This window comes from Aquarana catesbeiana, linkage group LG13, assembly GCF_042186555.1.
Source record: "Aquarana catesbeiana isolate 2022-GZ linkage group LG13, ASM4218655v1, whole genome shotgun sequence".
NCBI lineage: Eukaryota > Metazoa > Chordata > Amphibia > Anura > Ranidae > Aquarana > Aquarana catesbeiana.
Window position 1 is genome coordinate 84,864,540 of NC_133336.1, and position 17,369 is coordinate 84,881,908.

Below are 17,369 nucleotides of genomic sequence, written 5' to 3' on the forward strand. Positions count from 1 at the left end.
AATCTGCAGAAGGGAAAATCCTTCCTACCAGTTACCTGAAAGGTGGTAACAACAGATGCCAGTCTTTCGGGTTGGGGAGCAGTCCTGGAAGAGGTGACTGTCCAAAGGAAATGGTCCAGATCAGAAATGACCTTGCCCATCAACATTCTAGAGATTCGGGCAGCGCACTTGGCCCTGAGTGCCTGGATGTTCAGGTTACGGAATTGTCCTGTCAGGATCCAATCCGACAATGCCACAGCAGTGGCCTATATCAATCACCAAGGGGGCACGAGAAGTCGTGTGGCCCAGAGAGAGGGGAATCATATCCTAATTTGGGCAGAAAACAATGTACCTTGCCTATCGGCAGTCTTCATTCCAGGAATAAAGAATTGGCAGGCAGACTACTTGAGTCGCCAGCAGTTGTTCCCGGGAGAATGGTCTCTTCACCCCGATATCTTCCTGACAATATGTCAGAGATGGGGGATTCCGGACGTAGATCTGTTTGCGTCCAGGTTCAACAAAAAGATCGACAACTTTGTGTCAAGGACAAAACATCCGCTAGCTTGCGAAACAGATGCCTTGGTATTCCCGTGGAATCAGTTTTCACTGATTTATGCATTCCCTTCTGTTCTGCTGCTTCCACGACTTCTTCGCAGGATCAAGCAGGAAGGAAAGTCGGTGATTCTTGTGGCCCCAGCGTGGCCCAGGAGATCTTGGTATGCAGAGATCATAAAGATGGCGGTAGGGGACCCATGGACCCTACCACCATGTTCAGACCTTCTCTCGCAAGGTCCGGTATTCCATCCTACCTTACAAACGCTAAATTTAATGGTTTGGCTATTGAGACCCACATTCTGAAGAAGCGTGGGCTGTCAGGTTCAGTGGTATCTACCTTGCTTAATTGCAAGGAAGCCGGCCTCCAGAATCATATAATATAGAGTCTGGAAGGCATATGTCTCCTGGTGTGAATCCAGGGGTTGGCACCCCAGAAAGTATGTCATAGGTAGAATCCTAGACTTTCTGCAAATGGGGTTAGAAATGAAGTTGGGCTTGAGTACTATCAAAGGACAGGCCTCGGCCTTATTGGTATTATTTCAGCAACCACTTGCTTCGCATTCTTTGGTTCGTAGCTTTATTCAGGGGGTAGCGCAGCTTAATTCTCCGGTTAGGTCACCCCTGAACCCGTGGGACTTGAATTTAGTTCTGTCAAGGTTATAGAAACAGCCTTTTGAGCCGATATGACATATTCCCTTGGTTCTTTTGACAAGGAAATTAGTTTTTCTGGTGGCCATATCTTCTGCAAGAAGGGTATCAGAGTTGGCTGCTCTTTCTTGTAAAGAGCCATATTTAATTATTCACAAGGATAAGGTAGTATTGCGTCCTTATCCTAACTTTCTACCAAAGGTAGTGTCAAGTTTTCATTTAAACCAGGATATTGTTCTACCTTCATTTTTTCCAGAACCTGGTTCTGCGGAAGAAAGGTCACTACATTCTCTTGATGTGGTGAGAGCAGTCAAAGTCTACTTGAAGGCAACTGCTCAGATTTGAAAAATGGATGTTTTGTTTGTATTGCCTGAAGGTCCTAAAAGAGGACAGGCAGCATCGAAATATACTATTGCTAAATGGATTCGACAAGTAATTGTTCAAGCTTATGGTTTAAAGAGGAAGATTCCACCTTTTCAAATTAAAGCACACTCTACAAGGGCTGTTAGTGCTTCATGGACAGTGCATCACCAAGACTCCATGGCTCAAATCTGCAAGGCCGCAACTTGGTCCTCAATCCATACATTTACCAGATTCTATCAGGTGGATGTAAAAAGTCATGAGGATATCGCCTTTGGGCCCAGTGTGCTGCAGGCAGCAGTATAAGTCCTCTGATCTTATGGTGCCCTACTTTTGTGTCTCCCTCCCTTCAGTTAGCATTGCTCTGGGACATCCCACATAGTAATTACTATGGCTCTGTGTTCCGTGATGTACGATTAAGAAAATAGGTATTTTATAACAGCTTACCTGTAAAATCCTTTTCTTTGAAGTACATCACGGGACATAGAGGTCCCTCCCCTCTTTCTGGTATACACGTGTATTGCTTTGCTACAAAAACTGAGGTGCTCCCAGTAGTGGGAGGGGTTATATAAGAAGTGGACTTCTTGTCTTAGGGTGTGCCAGTGTCCATCACCTGAAGGAGGCCTATAACCCACATAGTAATTACTATGTCTCTGTGTCCCGTGATGTATTTCAAAGAAAAGGATTTTATAGGTAAGCTGTTATAAAAATCCTATTTTTCTTCTTCCTGAAATCCCATTGGTATAATGTCATTAGTTAATAAAAGCCTATGTTTACTTGAAAATGAAAAAAGAATCAGCACAATGGACAGTACATACAACCAGTGCGATATGTTCCTTGTGCTGCTGGCTGCTGTTTTAGTTTATATCTGAAAACCTCTGATCCCCACCTACCCACCCTAATTGTAATCTTCTTGTGCTACAGGGGTTAATACAAGCTGAGGGATCTGTCACCAGCACTTGTCAGGAGTGACAACTATGCCCGCCATTTTCACCTGCCTCCTTCATTTATAGAAGATGTACTATAGCTTCCATCAGTGGAAATCAGTCTATGAATAAGGATGGGGGGATAAATGAAAAGGTACACCTGCTCCATTCATGTATTCGGTTTCATTGATGGAAGCTAAAAAAAACACTTCTATGAATGGAGGAGCGGGATGCAAAGGGTGGGCATAGTTGGCAATCTGCAAGGACTCTTGGACTTACAGAGCCTCTGACACACTGAAAACATGGGAGATTGAGGCAAATAAGAGAATGAAAGTTCTCCAAGGAGACAGAAAACCGTGGCATAGGAAGAGAAGCAAATGTAATTACTCAAAGCATTCTTTGGTGACAGTGTCTCTCTAAAGTGATCCAGTGCCCAGACTAAGCACAATAAAGTATTTACATATTCTAAACAAGTAGTAAAAGCAAAAACAAACCCCTATTCATCCTGTAACTATAAGTATTGTGGAGGAATTCATTTTCAAAATTCGCAACAGAAGCCCTGAAATCACAGCTCTTCTCCACTTACTATGGAAGGCAGAATCTTAGCAGCTTGCCAGCTTTCCATTGTAAACAAACCCTGGGTGCTTGTAAGCTGATAGAAACCAAGGCCTCATTCCTATGTGCGGCAAAAGGGAAGTAAAAGCAGGAGGTTAATTCCCTCCCCCCTGACAGCTTACCTACAAGCTGACACAGGACTGCTCCAGTCCAATCCAGATGTGAAGTGTGTTGCATTGTCAAAAGAACAACATGTCTGCAGTGCATGACACCACATAGCAGCGCAGCACATCATGTATACTTCCCAACAGTCCCGGAATTTCAAGTAAATCCCAGCGAACCTGGCTGGAGTAATACATGTATCTCACAGGGGTGTGCTCTAGCCAATAACCAGGGCACCCCCCCCCCGCCACAGAAAGCCCAGACATGCCACAGTCCACCCCTAGAGCAAAAATTACAAATGCAGGCTGTCAAACTTCAGATCAGAGGGAGAAACTCAGAGCCTCACCCACCTGCTGCTGATTGGAGAAGGCGGGACTGGAGGTGTGTACTGGCCATTCAACCCCAGCAGTAGAACATAACTCTGCCCCCCCCCCCTGCTGCTAATTGGAGAAGGGGGAACTGGAAGGGGACCACCGATTAAACTCAGAATGAAACTACAGGTCTCAGCAACTTTCCACTAACTGTAGGAGGGGAGAACTGGGGGTGGGGATGGCCCATTCAACACTCTTCAAGCACTCTTCCACCTCACCTTCTAGCACAAGTCCTCTCCATTCCCAAAGTGCCACCCAGCACATATCTAAAGCCTTTTTGTTTTCCATGCCCTTTAAGCCTCTCTCACTGTCAAGTTTGGCCACAACCATTTTTTGCCTGTTTCCTTCAAGTGTCCCTCATTCTTAAGTTTGGGAGGTATGCACCATGCTTGCAGTTCAGTGACACGAATGAAGTGTCACTATAGAAGTGTTCACATAGAGTTGAAAGAAAAAAAAATTGGCAGAGCGATGCACTTCCAACGCTGCATTTTACTATGCAGGGTAGTATCTTGTTGGCTCTGGCAGAGAGCTGTGGCAGGCTAATTTCAGCTTATCAGCTGTTTTATTTATATATATATATATTTATTCTTTTATTTCAGCTTTGCTTGAACTAGCACATAATGACACTTCATTTATGTCACTGCAGAGCAGTGCGGTGACATGCAATGGAGTGCGGAAAATTGGATATATGCTGCATTTTTCTGCAATATACGGCATATCAAGTGGTGTGAATGGAATCTTAGAAAACAAATGTAACAGTGACTTGCATGCGGTAAAATGCAAGTCACTGCACATAGTGTGAATGAGTCCTAATCCTACATAAAACATTTTTCTGCACTGCAAGGCATCGTACATCACACCAGGAGGTAACAAGAGCGAAAAAATGCAGGTCTCCACACATAAGTGTACATTTATTAAACTGCGATAAGCCGTGATAGTGACCATTGCAGCTTATTGCTAGTGTAGAGCGGTTTATTAAAGTGGAACTATAGGCAAAAGTTTTGTTTTCATTTTGGATAGAGTAAGGGAGGGTTATAAACACTGTCTTATAAACACTGTAAAATTTGCCATCTGTGTCCCATTTAGAAGATTTCCCTTCACTTCCTGTCCGAGAGCCAAACAGGAAGTGAGAGGAAATCCCTGCAAATTAAGGGCATTCTTCAGGGACCCCCAGGTTACCAGAACTAGTGCCCCATTGTAAGATTTTCCCTCTATTACTTTTCTGGGGACGACCCTCTTTACATTCACTTTCAATGATGATGGTAAACAGGACAAATAGAAAGGGTGAATCTCCTTATCCGGTGGGGGGAGGGGCAAAGACAGCAATAAAAACTGACAGGTGTTTCTAATCCATCTCTACTCTATCCAAAACATTAAAAGTTTTGCTTTTAGTTATACTTTAGCACCTGCCCGCCCAGCATATAGCAGGATGATGGCTGGGCATTGGCTTTCCTATCCTGACTGGACATCATATGATGTCCTGTCAGGAAGTGCCATACGTGGGGCCGAGCAGCGGTGCAATCTTTTACTGGCTTTGTCCACAGGACACAGCTGATGACTGATTAGTGTACCGGCTCGCTGCTGGTACCATGTGACTGCCGTGAATAATCACAACAGGTCACATGACAGTTGTACACAATGGATGGCCTCCTTTCATGCCATCCATTGTGTACAATTGTGTTGCTAGCTGTGATTGGTCAATTTGATCACATGGTACAGACAGGACCAATCACAGCCCATGTGTACCATATGATTAAAGGGGTTGTAAAGGTAAAAATTTTTTCACCTTAATGCATTCTATGCATTAAGGTGAAAAAACTTTTGACAGTACCGCCGCCCCCAGCCCCCCCGTTTTACTTACCTGACGCCTCGAATCTTCGCTCCTCGTCCTCGTCAGCTTCATTGCAGCTCAGCCTGGTCGCTGATTGGCTGCAGTGGATGGATTGAAAGCAGCGCAGCCATTGGCTCGCGCTGCTGTCAATCACATCCGATGACGCGGCGCGCCGGGGGGCGGGGCCGAGTGATACAGCGAGCGGCTATAGCCGCCAGCTGTATCACGGGAGCGCGCCCGCAAGCACTCACCACCGTGCGAGGGAGCTCGCATGAAGGTGGTAAATGCTTGCGGGGAGGAGCTGAAACAGCCGCCGAGGGACCCCAGAAGACCAGGTTCGGGGCCACTCTGTGCAGAACGAGCTGCACAGTGAAGGTAAGTATAACATGTTTGTTATTTTAAAAAAAAAAAAAAAACAACTTTACAACCCCTTTAAATTTGAACAAGTACAGCTAATCACAACAAAACAAACCTAATGAACCAGTTTCATTTAGTAAAATGCTTGCTTATAGCAATGTAATGCACTGCTATGAGCAAACATAATGTGTAAAAAAAATAAACATCCTGATCGCTTCTTTAGAGTAGTACAATGTTACTATGGTAACCTTATAATGCTCTGATCACAGAGTGTTAAAAAAAATAGTAACAAAAAAGAAAAAAAATGTAATAAAAAAACAAAACAAATGTTATAGCTTTATTTTTATTTCTTTTTTTTATATTGTCACTAGTCAGTGTCCCTAAACACCGCCATACCAGTTTGTTCTGTCTGTAAGACAGAGAGCTAAACCTGCCCACTCCATAAACTTCGGATACCATATTTCTTTGATATTAAATTTATTAGAACAAGCCAGGTGAAACTACAAATTGATAAAATAAACATCAATCAGTACAATATTGCATATAATGAAGAAACAATGCTCTATAACACAGAATGAGATAACCTGAACTTACTTTTTAAGCTCGCTAAGAGGTGATGTCGAGAGATTAGAGAAACAGCCCTATTGCCTTGCTGAAGATTCTTAAAATGGTGGATGACTCACTTCCTTTAGAGAAATCTCCCAGAATGCACTGGTTCCTAACAACTTTATTAACACATTCTAAGAAATTACAATATGTAACTAAAAATAAATGGCTAAAGCTATACCAGAAAGGGAACAGTAGGTGGCGCCTGCGCTCTGTATAACTAGCTTGGTGTAAATCAAGGAAAAAACAACATGTTATTTAAGCACATAAACACAAGTAGCTGAATAAAGGCTCGGTGGGCAGAACACTCCCTGTCTGATGTCATGTGACGTCACTAACAGAGTCTCTACTACTACTGTGTAGACCTTTTTACAGTGGTGCTAACCTCTACAGTTGTCATGAGTTAGTGGATCACTTTTGTAGGACTGAGATATGTGAATTAGGCAAGTGATAGCTCAAACAAGTGATTTCCAGGTAGAGAACCTGCTAAAATGGTGTTTTTTTCAACTGGTTGAGAAAAGTTGTTGTAACTGAGGCAGAAACCTGAGGGTGGATTTCCTGATCCTTGTCTACATCTATTAAATCAAATAAGGCAAAGTCATTAGTGTTGCAGTCTGTACTGTGCAGAAAGATGGGACCTGTGAATCATGAAGTACTTTCAAGGTGCCTGGCTGCAACAGATCTGGTTGCTAAGTTTGCAGGATTGTAGTCTGTAGGCACAAAATGCCATTGTTCTGGGTGGGTTGACCTCCTTATTCCCAACACTCTCTGTTATTTACATAGACATAGAATCTTGAATCTGTGTGTTTGTTTCCATTGCATTTAGTTCAGCTAGCTCTACAGCCAATATTGCAAGACAAAGTACCAATCTAGGTATGGTGTATTCAGGGAGTGGTGCAAGTTTTGCTTTACCAATTACAAACCCGATATGGCATTGCACTTTAGTGTCTATGGTCTTGAGGTAGGCTATGGCAGCAATTGCTTTAACAGAATCATCAAAAAACACACAAAGTCTTTGCATCTGAACTTCTGTAAAAGCCACAGGGGCATATGGGAGTGGAACTTTGAGGCTAGATAGAGCTGCTAGTGAGTCCTTCCACAGTGGCGTCTCCAGCTTTCATATTTAGGGGGGACACATGGGGGGACAGGGACAAAAATAGGGGGGCAATATAAAATGCAAATATATATATATAGATATATAGATATATATCTATATATATTTTATCTATCCTGGGGCCCTTTACCCCTTTACTACGATCCCACAACGGACCTTTCACATGTTCTGCAGTGAGCTCCCTTCCTACTGGGGCCCCCCCAGGGTGACAGAGAACAAGAGATATATGTCACCAGCATACCAAGAAAATATAAGGGTCCAAAGCAGTGGGAGAACTATCAGGGTTGCAAAGGTTGTCTTGCCACCGGGTCCTGGTGTTCTGCCACTGTGGGGTTTCCCAGCCTCCTCTTGCTGTCCTGCCCCTGCTATTGACAGCGCTGGTCTGGCATCTCTTGGAATTTACAGGCTGGTTCTCTTGTCCTAAGGACGGGAGAAATCAGTCTGTTTTTTCAGTAACTGAGAGTCCTGGTGGAGTCCTTCCTGCAACTCGCTCTTCTCCCTGCCAATGAGGATGCAGGGGAAGGAGCAGATCGGGGGGCCGTGGTTGTGTGAGCGCTCGCATTATGCAGTGTCAGCGAGCAGAGGGAGGGGGGAGGAATCACTCGCAGGAGCTGACTGGGGACGCTCTCCCTCTCAATAGAGACTGTGTTACCCCAGCGGTGGCCCGAGTAAGATGCGGCACATCCGATATGAATACAAACAAAAAGAAATTGCCTTTTTGTAAAAAAAAAAAAAAAATTAAAAAAAAAAATTTTTTTTTTTTTGGGGGGGCACATGGTGGGGCCCAGCATAATGTTGGGGGGGTCAGGGCCCCCTCTGGCCCCCCCTAGGGTCGCCATTGTCCTTCCACTCTACCCATAGGTTCTTCCTGTCGGTGGGGAGAGGGTCGTCCCAGTCTGTCTCACAGGTTAAATCTCTAAGTAGTGCTTTACCCCAGATGGTAATGGGTGCTGCAAAACCCATATGATCATACAGGCTTTTTATGGTAGACAGGACACTTCTACTGGAAAGGGGCTTTTCCTCCGTGATTACTTGGAAGGTAAACGTGTCCGATTTTAAATCCCAAAGCAAACCAAGGCTGCGTTGTATGGGAAGTGAGTCTGTGCCCAAATCTAAGACTTTCAACTCACTAGAATGTTGGAAGCAATCTTATGGAGTCTTAAGTTTGAGCAAGCAAGTATTGCCTCAGCTCTTTTGTGGAGACTGATTGCGGCTTCATTTGTTGGTAGTGATTTCAAGCAGTCATCCACATAAAAATCCCTGTCCACAAATTGTCTGATATCTGACCCATACTCTAACTCTCCAACTCTAGCAAAGTGTCTGAGGCCATAAATAGCAACTGCAGGGGAAGGACTGTTACCAAATATGTGCACCCTCATGCAGTAATCTGTGATGTCTCCAGAGCGGTTGTTGTCCCTGAATCAAAGGAACCTCAAAAGGTTTCTGTGTTCTTCTTGAACAAGAAAGCAATGGAACATGGTACACCCTCAGACCCCCACAACCACTGGGCAAGGGATAAGGCCCTTGTCCCCATCAAGATGGGGACAAGGTGCTTTGGGGGGACCCCAAAGCACCCTCCCCATGTTAAGGGCATTTGACCTGGTACAGTTCAGGAGGGGGGGGCACTCTCTCACCCCCCCTTTTCCTGCGGCCTGCCAGGTTGCGTGCTCGGATAAGGGTCTGGTATGGATTTTTGGGGGGACTCCCACTTAATTTTTTTTATTTTGGGGCGGGGTTGGCCAGAAGGGCCTGATAATGGACTGGGGGGAGGGCCCAGGCCATTTTTTTTCAATGATTTTTTATGTATATTGCCGAGATCCGACAATACATCACCAGGCACGATATTTAAAGGAATATTTAATTTTTATTGTTTCACTTTAAGCAATATTAAAATCGCTGCTCCTGAAAAAAATGGCAGCTTTTAAAACTTTTTTTTTGCATTAACCCCTGGGGCAATACCTGGGCCCCAATACACTTTTTATGGCAATAACTTGCATATAAGCCTTTAAAATGAGCATTTTTGATTTTTCATGTTCACGTCCCATAGACTTTAACGGTGTTCGCACAAATTTTTTGCCTGTTCGCATGTTCTGCTGAGAACCGAACCGGGGGGTGTTCAGCTCATCCCTATCTGCCACCTGCTTTGCAGACTTCAGTGCACTAGAGTCCTTGGCCTCCCCGCCATGCTCATTATCACTATGGGAAGGTTCTTGTTGCTGGTCCTGGGTGCAGAGCTGTGTTGTGATCTGTGCTGCCACACTGTGTACACTTAACACTGACCTTACAGTCCTTGACGCAGTGTGTTGATGAAGAGCAGCACTTGTAACAGATGTTATTCTCTTTGAGGAAGTCATTGCGGTCCCGCATGGTCTTTGCTCTGAAGGTTCTGCATTTCAGAAGAGGATGTGCCATCTTATGCAGAGGGCAGAACTTAGCAGTGCCACTGTCATGATCCTCTGGCTGAGACTCTACAGATCTGTGGGAAGAAATGTTAGTTTCTTTATCATACATCACAAGACACAGAGCCATAGTAATTACTATGTGGGGGTTATAGGCCACCTTTAGGTGATGGACACTGGCTAAGACAGGAAGTCCACTCCCTATATAACCCCTCCCACTACTGGGAGTACCTCCGTTTTTTCGCCAGCGTCTTAGGTGTTGGTCACGAGTAAAGATGTGCTGTGCTGAGCTCCACTGGAATATTCCTTGCTGGGGCAGGCTATGCAACCGGATCCATTCAAAGTGTCTTTTCAGGCCGAATTTAATGGTACCGGGGCTTCGTGGTAATGGTACCTGTAATGCTTCTCTTTTTAGAGGGATGGACCCTGGGATCCAGTGCTTTGGTTTTTTCAGCCATAAAGTTTTCCTGACAGGGTGCTTTACGGGTCCAGGGGTGTGATTCTTAAAATGGTGGCTGACTCCCTTCCTTTAGAGAAATCTCCCAGAATGCACTGGTTCCTAACAACTTTATTAACACATTCTAACAAATTACAATATGTAACTAATAATAAACGGCTAAAGCTATACCAGAAAGGGAACAGTAGATGGTGCCTGAGTTCTGCATAACTAGCTTGGTGTAAATCAAGGAAAATCCAACATCTTATTTAAGCACATAAACACAAGTTGCTGAATAAAGGCCCGGTGGGCAGAACACAGTTATAATATAACGCAGTACTAAACTGGTGACGGTATGTAAAAATTGTGAACATTTATTTTTAATCTCTTCATTTCCCCAAAAACTATGAGAAGAAATTACTTAACCACTTGCTTACAGGGCACTTAAACCACCCTCCTATCCAGACCAATTTTCAGCTTTCAGCGCTGACGCATTTTGAATGACAATTGCGCAGTCATACAACACTGTACCCAAATGAAATTTTTATCATTTTTTCACCACAAATAGAGCTTTCTTTTGGTGGTGTTTGATCACCTCTGCGGTTTTTACTTTTTGTTAAAAAAATGTAAAAACCTGAATTTAAAAAAAAAAAAATTTTTTATTTTTTTATATTTTGTTATAAAAAATTTAAAACGGGTAATTTTTCTCCTTCATTGATGTACGCTCATGAGGCGGCAGTGATGGGCACTGATATGCGGCAGTGAAGGGCACTGATGGGTGGCATTGATGGGCACTGATGGGTGGCAGTGATGGGCAGCACTGGCAGGTGGCACTGATTGGCACTACAGGTGGGCATTGGTAGGTGGCACTTGTGGGCATTGATAGGTGGCACTTGTTGGCATTGATAGGTGGCACTGGTGGGCACTGTTAGGTGGCAGTTGTGGGCACTGTTAGGTGGCACTTTTAGGTGGCACTGATGAGGCAGATGTTGTGCTTCCACTTCGGGACCGATGTCCCTGACATCTGAGCCGGTGATCAGCTTTTTTTTCTACTCGCGCTGTCAGCATGAGTAAAAAAAAAAAAAAGATTACCGATCTTTTGTTTACATCATGTGATCAGCTGTCATTGGCTGACAGCTGATCACATGGTAAGGGGCCGGGACCGGCCCCTTACTTAGATCGGTGATCAGCCGAGTCTCAGTGACTCAGTGATCACAGCGCGCCCGGCGCGCGCCGGGAGCGTGCACAGCGGAGGCCATCATATGACAGCCTCCCGTGAATGCAGGTCCGCGCTGTGGCCGTCATTCGGCCATAGTGCGGATGTCTAGTGGTTAAAAAAACTCTCCATGCCTCTTACTAAACACCTTTGACTGTCTACTTTCCAAAAAGTGGTCATTGAGGGGTGTATTTGTATTGTCCTCGCATTTTAGGGCCTCAAGAAATGAGATAGGCCGTCAGTACATCAGGATTGATTAATTTTCTGATATACAGTATATACCATAGTTTGTGGACTCTATAACTTTTCCTACAGACTATATGACATACACTGATTTGGATTATGTTCACCAAAGAACTGTAGCAAAATACATTTTGGCCTATATATACAGTATGTGTGTATGTACAATATATAATATAGAATATATATATATATATATATATATATATATATATATATATATATATATATATATATATATATATATATATATATATATATATATATACACTGTATCTGACAAGCAGGGCTCTCTGATTCCTCCTGTATTGAATTGTATTGTAACTGTACTGTCTGCCTTCATGTTGTAAAGCGGTGCGCAAACTGTTGGTGCAATATAAATCCTGTATAATAATAAATAATAATAACATTATGTGAGAGAGTGGCCATTCATAAATAATTGTGTTTATGTTTACATTTCTGTAACCCTTGCAACTTGTATTTATGGCTATAAAAATACACTCAATTACAAGTGTCACAGGAATGTATTGATGTAAATAAAAACACATTTATAAATGGCTTCTCTCGCATAGGTCTTTTATTACCTTTATTTTTTATTTTTGTCAACTTTTACATTTTACTTTTCATTCAGGAGTATTTGAGCCCATTACCTCACGCACGCTACATATTGCGGCCATTCACAGCGTATTTTATTAACTTCTCTTCTCAGTCAGAGAAAAGAAATGCAGATACAGTGAAGGGTCAGGTTGTGTAAATGCAGATCAGATTGCAGGTTAATAAATGTACTCCATAGTGTGAACTAATCCTAATGCTACAAAAAAAACACTTTTCCTGATTGCAAGGGACCACACAAACGCAGGTCACTTGTGTGAACGAGCTCTAAGGCTGGGTTTGCACTAGAGAACGCAGCGGCTCACAGCATAAATCCGGTGCATCTCCATTTACCGTTTCAGGTCCAATTTCAGCCCGACGCACAGGACTCCTGTGCAATTTGCACCGGAGCCGCTGCGGAGATGTGTGAACCGGCTCCATAGAGAGAGGGTCACAATCTCCTGCTATGCAAATTGGATGTGGGGAAAACCCGCCTCCAATTTGCAATGGTGTAAACCCAGCCTAAATATCTGGGCAACAGGTGCACTTAAAGCACTGTTTCCATCCAAACTGCCATATAACATAGCACCAATGATATTTCAGAAAAAACAACAACTTGCCTGTGGAAACATAGTTCCACGTAACAGGGTGCTCCTTCAGTTTTGTGCTAACTGGAAAGTCCAGAGCCACAATTATAATCAGGGCACAGATGACCTGTAATTGGCCTTCACATGGAGGGAAAGAAGCTGATTGGTTGCTTGAGGTAACACTCTGGATGCTGCCTTGTATTTTGGAGGTACATCTGATTGTTCTTCAAGTATTTCTGAGCTCATTTTGACTTGGTTTTCCTTACCAATTGTATTAGTTTATTGCTCTTCCAAACCCTTCACGGTATAGTTTATGTTTTGTGTGTAATATGGGATGTGTAATAGAAAATCTCTTTACAGTCAGCTTATAGTAGTTTAACCACTTGACCTCCAGAAGATTTAACCCCCCTTCATGACCAGGCCATTTTTTGCGATACGGCACTGTGTTATTTTAACCGATAATTGCACGGTCGTGTGACACTGTACCCTAAAAAAATGTATGTCCTTTGTTCCCCATAAATAGAGATGTCGTTTGGTGGTATTTGATCACCTCTTTTTTTATTTTTTGTGCTAGAAAATAAAAAAAATACAGACCAATAAAAAACAACATTTTTTACTTTCTGCTATAAAACATATCCAATAAATTAAAAAAAAATCGAATTTCTTCATAAATGTAGGCTAATACGTATTCTGCTACATATTTTTGGTACAAAAAAATCCCAATAAGCGTATATTGATTGGTTTGCGCATCTACAATCTATGGGATATTTTTTTTTTCTTTACTAGTATTGGTGGGGATCAGCGACTTGGGCTGGGTTCACACTTGCTGCAAGGGCGACTCACAACATGGGGTCCGGTGTGTCCCTGTACACCGATTCAGGTGCGAATCAGGTCCAAATTTCTGCCTGAATTTGCACCTGAATTGGAACCAAAGATGCACAGGACCCTTTCCAAATCGGGACCGCAGCCACCCCGGAGCTGTTTGAACCGGCTCCTTTGCCTGATGATTGGATGTGTAAACACAGAGGGAGCACGCCGCCCCCTACCCGAAAGAGTTGGATCACATATATATAAGAAATCGGGCACAGAGGTGCCGCCCTGAAGCAGTAAAACTGCTATAGGGCAGACCTTAAGGAACTGCCAGGATCGCCTCTTGAACGTTTGGCAGTCGCTGCTCTACCGCCGTCTGATCTCCACTGCAGATCTCTCTTAAGAGGACAGTAAATCTGCTTCCTAAAGCTGTCTCTGTCACCATTAGGAAGCGGATTGTATCACTCTATGGCCTCTTTCACATGAGTGGCAGTGTTTACTGTCCTCTGAATAGAGATCTGCAGTGGAGTTCAGACGGCAGTAGAGCAGCGACTCCTAAACGTTCATGAGGCGTTCCTGGCAGTTCCTGAATGCCTATTTATTTTCTTGGGTTTTTTTTGTTTTGTTTTTTTTTAATCCCAGGGATAATTTGTATCAAAATATGGCACTGCAATAAGCAAACATTTGGCTTGCGGTTGCGGTGCACTGCCATGACAGGCTGTCCAAAACTCTCATAAGCCCAGGATGTATATAAGGTGGAACTTCACTCAAAAAAGTGAGATACTGCTCATCCTCTCCCTCCATCCAGCTTGTTGCTGAGTTACTGTTGCTTAGGCAGTTAGGCAGGGATGACATCTCTCATCCCATTCCCTCCCCGCCTGCAACTTCCTGGGACCTATCACACATCCCAGGAGGCTGCACGTCCAGTCTCTCTGTGCCTCATGATCCCACTTTTGTGCAGTGGGAAGCTGGCTGTGATTCATCAGGAAGTCACAGCCGACTCACAAATTTAAGATGTCAGCACCAGGGACCCACAAAGTTGAGAAGAATCGGCTGTGGGAAGCCATAGCTGGAATCCATAGATTGGTTTGCACCTGATTTTTTAAAGTCAGCTGCTACAGTATTTGTAGCTGCTGACTTTTCATAAAAAAAAATAAATCTAGAACTCAGAAAAAGGATGGCATCTAATAGTGTAAATCCCCTGTAATAAAACAATGTAAAGTAAAACAAACAAGACTCTCACACGCACAGCCAAGTCAACTCATGCTACAATCCAGGGAGTCACCCTATTATTTAGCCCTGTCATCCAAGGTGATACAAATATCCCTTGGCTCCTTGCCACACAGGGATCGGCATAGAGTTGCCACCTCATCCCTTTAAACCTGAACACCTTTGACTTGCACAGGTTCTGAGACTAATTAAATGCAGATAAGGCACCAAGTGACCATCTTAATCAGCCACAGAACCTGTGTAATTAATATGTGTTTGGGTTTAAAGGGATGAGGTGGCAACCATAGATCGGCAAGGTGTCTGTACATAGACACTGGTGTCCATGAGTGGTCCTTGCAGGGTCCACAGCAACCGCAGACTTTTTTTTTGTACTCGACTCTGAGTCTGTTACGTTTGAGACCCTCTCTCACCCCCTGATGCGATGGCTCGGCTCCCTCCTGTAGTGTAGATCCAGCTGGCGCCGCCCACTTTGTTAAGTGTAGTGGAGTCTTCTCTTGTATGCTATGGAGTGATATATCAGTTGGGAGTGTCAGTTCAGCAGCCGCCCAGCGCGGAGAACTGGCAGCCGAGGAGAAAGCATGGTGTGGAGTCTATGCTGCGGAGTGATATCTGTTGGAGGGAGTGTTAGTGCTGCGGCCGCCCAGCGTGGGTGAACAGGCAGCCGAGCAGGAAGCGGGAAGTGGAGTCTATGCTGCGGAGTGATATCTGTTGGAGGGAGTGTCAGTGCAGCGGCCGCCCAGAACAGCCGACTGAGCCAAGGAGGAGGAAGCAAGGAAGGAAGGTGCTGGAGGACTCATAGGATCATAATTGAAAATATATTTTATTCATACAGTTTCCCTTTTGCTATTGTTCCTGGTTTAGAAGCTTTCCAATATTTTGGAATTAGGCTGCAGGAGCAAAGACTTCTTATACCTAGGAGCAGGGAGAGTTGCGTTGCGGAATAAAAGGACCTAAGGGACCTGGGGGGGGGGGGAGGTTGTTAAGTTAGACATTTGATTTAATTAAAGCTGGCCATATACAGTACTTATAGATTTTTTTGTTCCGCCTGCAGACTGCATGAAAAAAATCCAACTGATTTCTTTATTTACTCAGCACCCACTGAGTGGATTTTGATTAGTGCATGGCCAGCTTTAGGTTTAATTAGTGAACATTGCCACCAAAAGGAGGAAAGGGTGCCCAGGCCAGGCTACATCTTCAGCATAGTGGAGAAATCTTGGCATCCCACCCACTTAGGTATCCAAGTCTTTGCACCACTGAACTAGGAGTTAAACATTTCTCTCAGAAATGTGAGTTTGTAAGTGAGACAGTCCAGGTCCAAGTAGGCTGCAGGTTTTGCATGTGTAGCCACTAGGACAGGGATATGCATTTAGCAGACTTCCAGCTGTTGCAGAACTACAAGTCCCATGAGGCATAGCAAGACTCTGACAGCCACAAGCATGACATCAACAGGCAGAGGCATGATGTGACTTGTAGTTTTGCAACAGCTGGAGGTCCACTAATTGCATATCCCTGCAGTAGGAGCACCTTATGTAACAATGAAATGCTGTGAGAAGGTTTGATTGTGAGCAAGAAGACAGTTTTTTCAAAGCCACCTCTGGGTAGATGGTTATAAATGCACCACCAAATCAATTTGGGGTCTGGCTTTGATCTTTGTTTTCATAATAGTGGATGTGACATAGCATTTTATGTGGGTTCTTGGATGGCAAGCTACGGGGGTTGCAGGATTCTGTGCATTTTGTCAAGGTGGAGTTCAGCAGTGGTTGATCTTTCAAGTGCTGTGTTTAATATCCCTCTGATAGTGTCTACCATGTTGGGGCTTCTTTAGCTTCAGTTATGCCTCTGATGCTTAAGCTGTTGCGTTGAGACCTGTTTTCTTGGTCCTCCATTTTGAACACGAGGGATCTAAGAATGGTGATAGGGTTGTTGGTTTTTGTTGCAACTACTGGATTGCCTGAAAATCTTTTAAACATTTTATAACAGTATACCACAAGTAGTCTTTTTATAAATGTTATTTTAAACGTATTTGTGCTTATAGAAGTAGACCAGAGAGTAGACAGAGTGTTTTTTGATGGTTTTAATTTGAAATGTACCTTGGTGTCCTTCACTAAGGTCTGTACTTTGGAAAATGTCCACCACAGCCTTGGTCCATGCCTATCCCTGTTACCAGAGTGCTAACCCAACCCTCTTCTATTCTACACTGCAAAGCTGTTAGGGGACCCATATTATGCAAGACAGCCCTGATATGTTCCTCTGTGTAAAAAGCATCAACGCATATGCACTAATAAAAACAAAGTGATAACCGCGCTTGTGTGACACCTAGAAAAACAACAAAAAATTGGCAAACACACCATGAGATACCTTTCACGGTAAATAGATTTGAGAATAAGTGTTGCGCT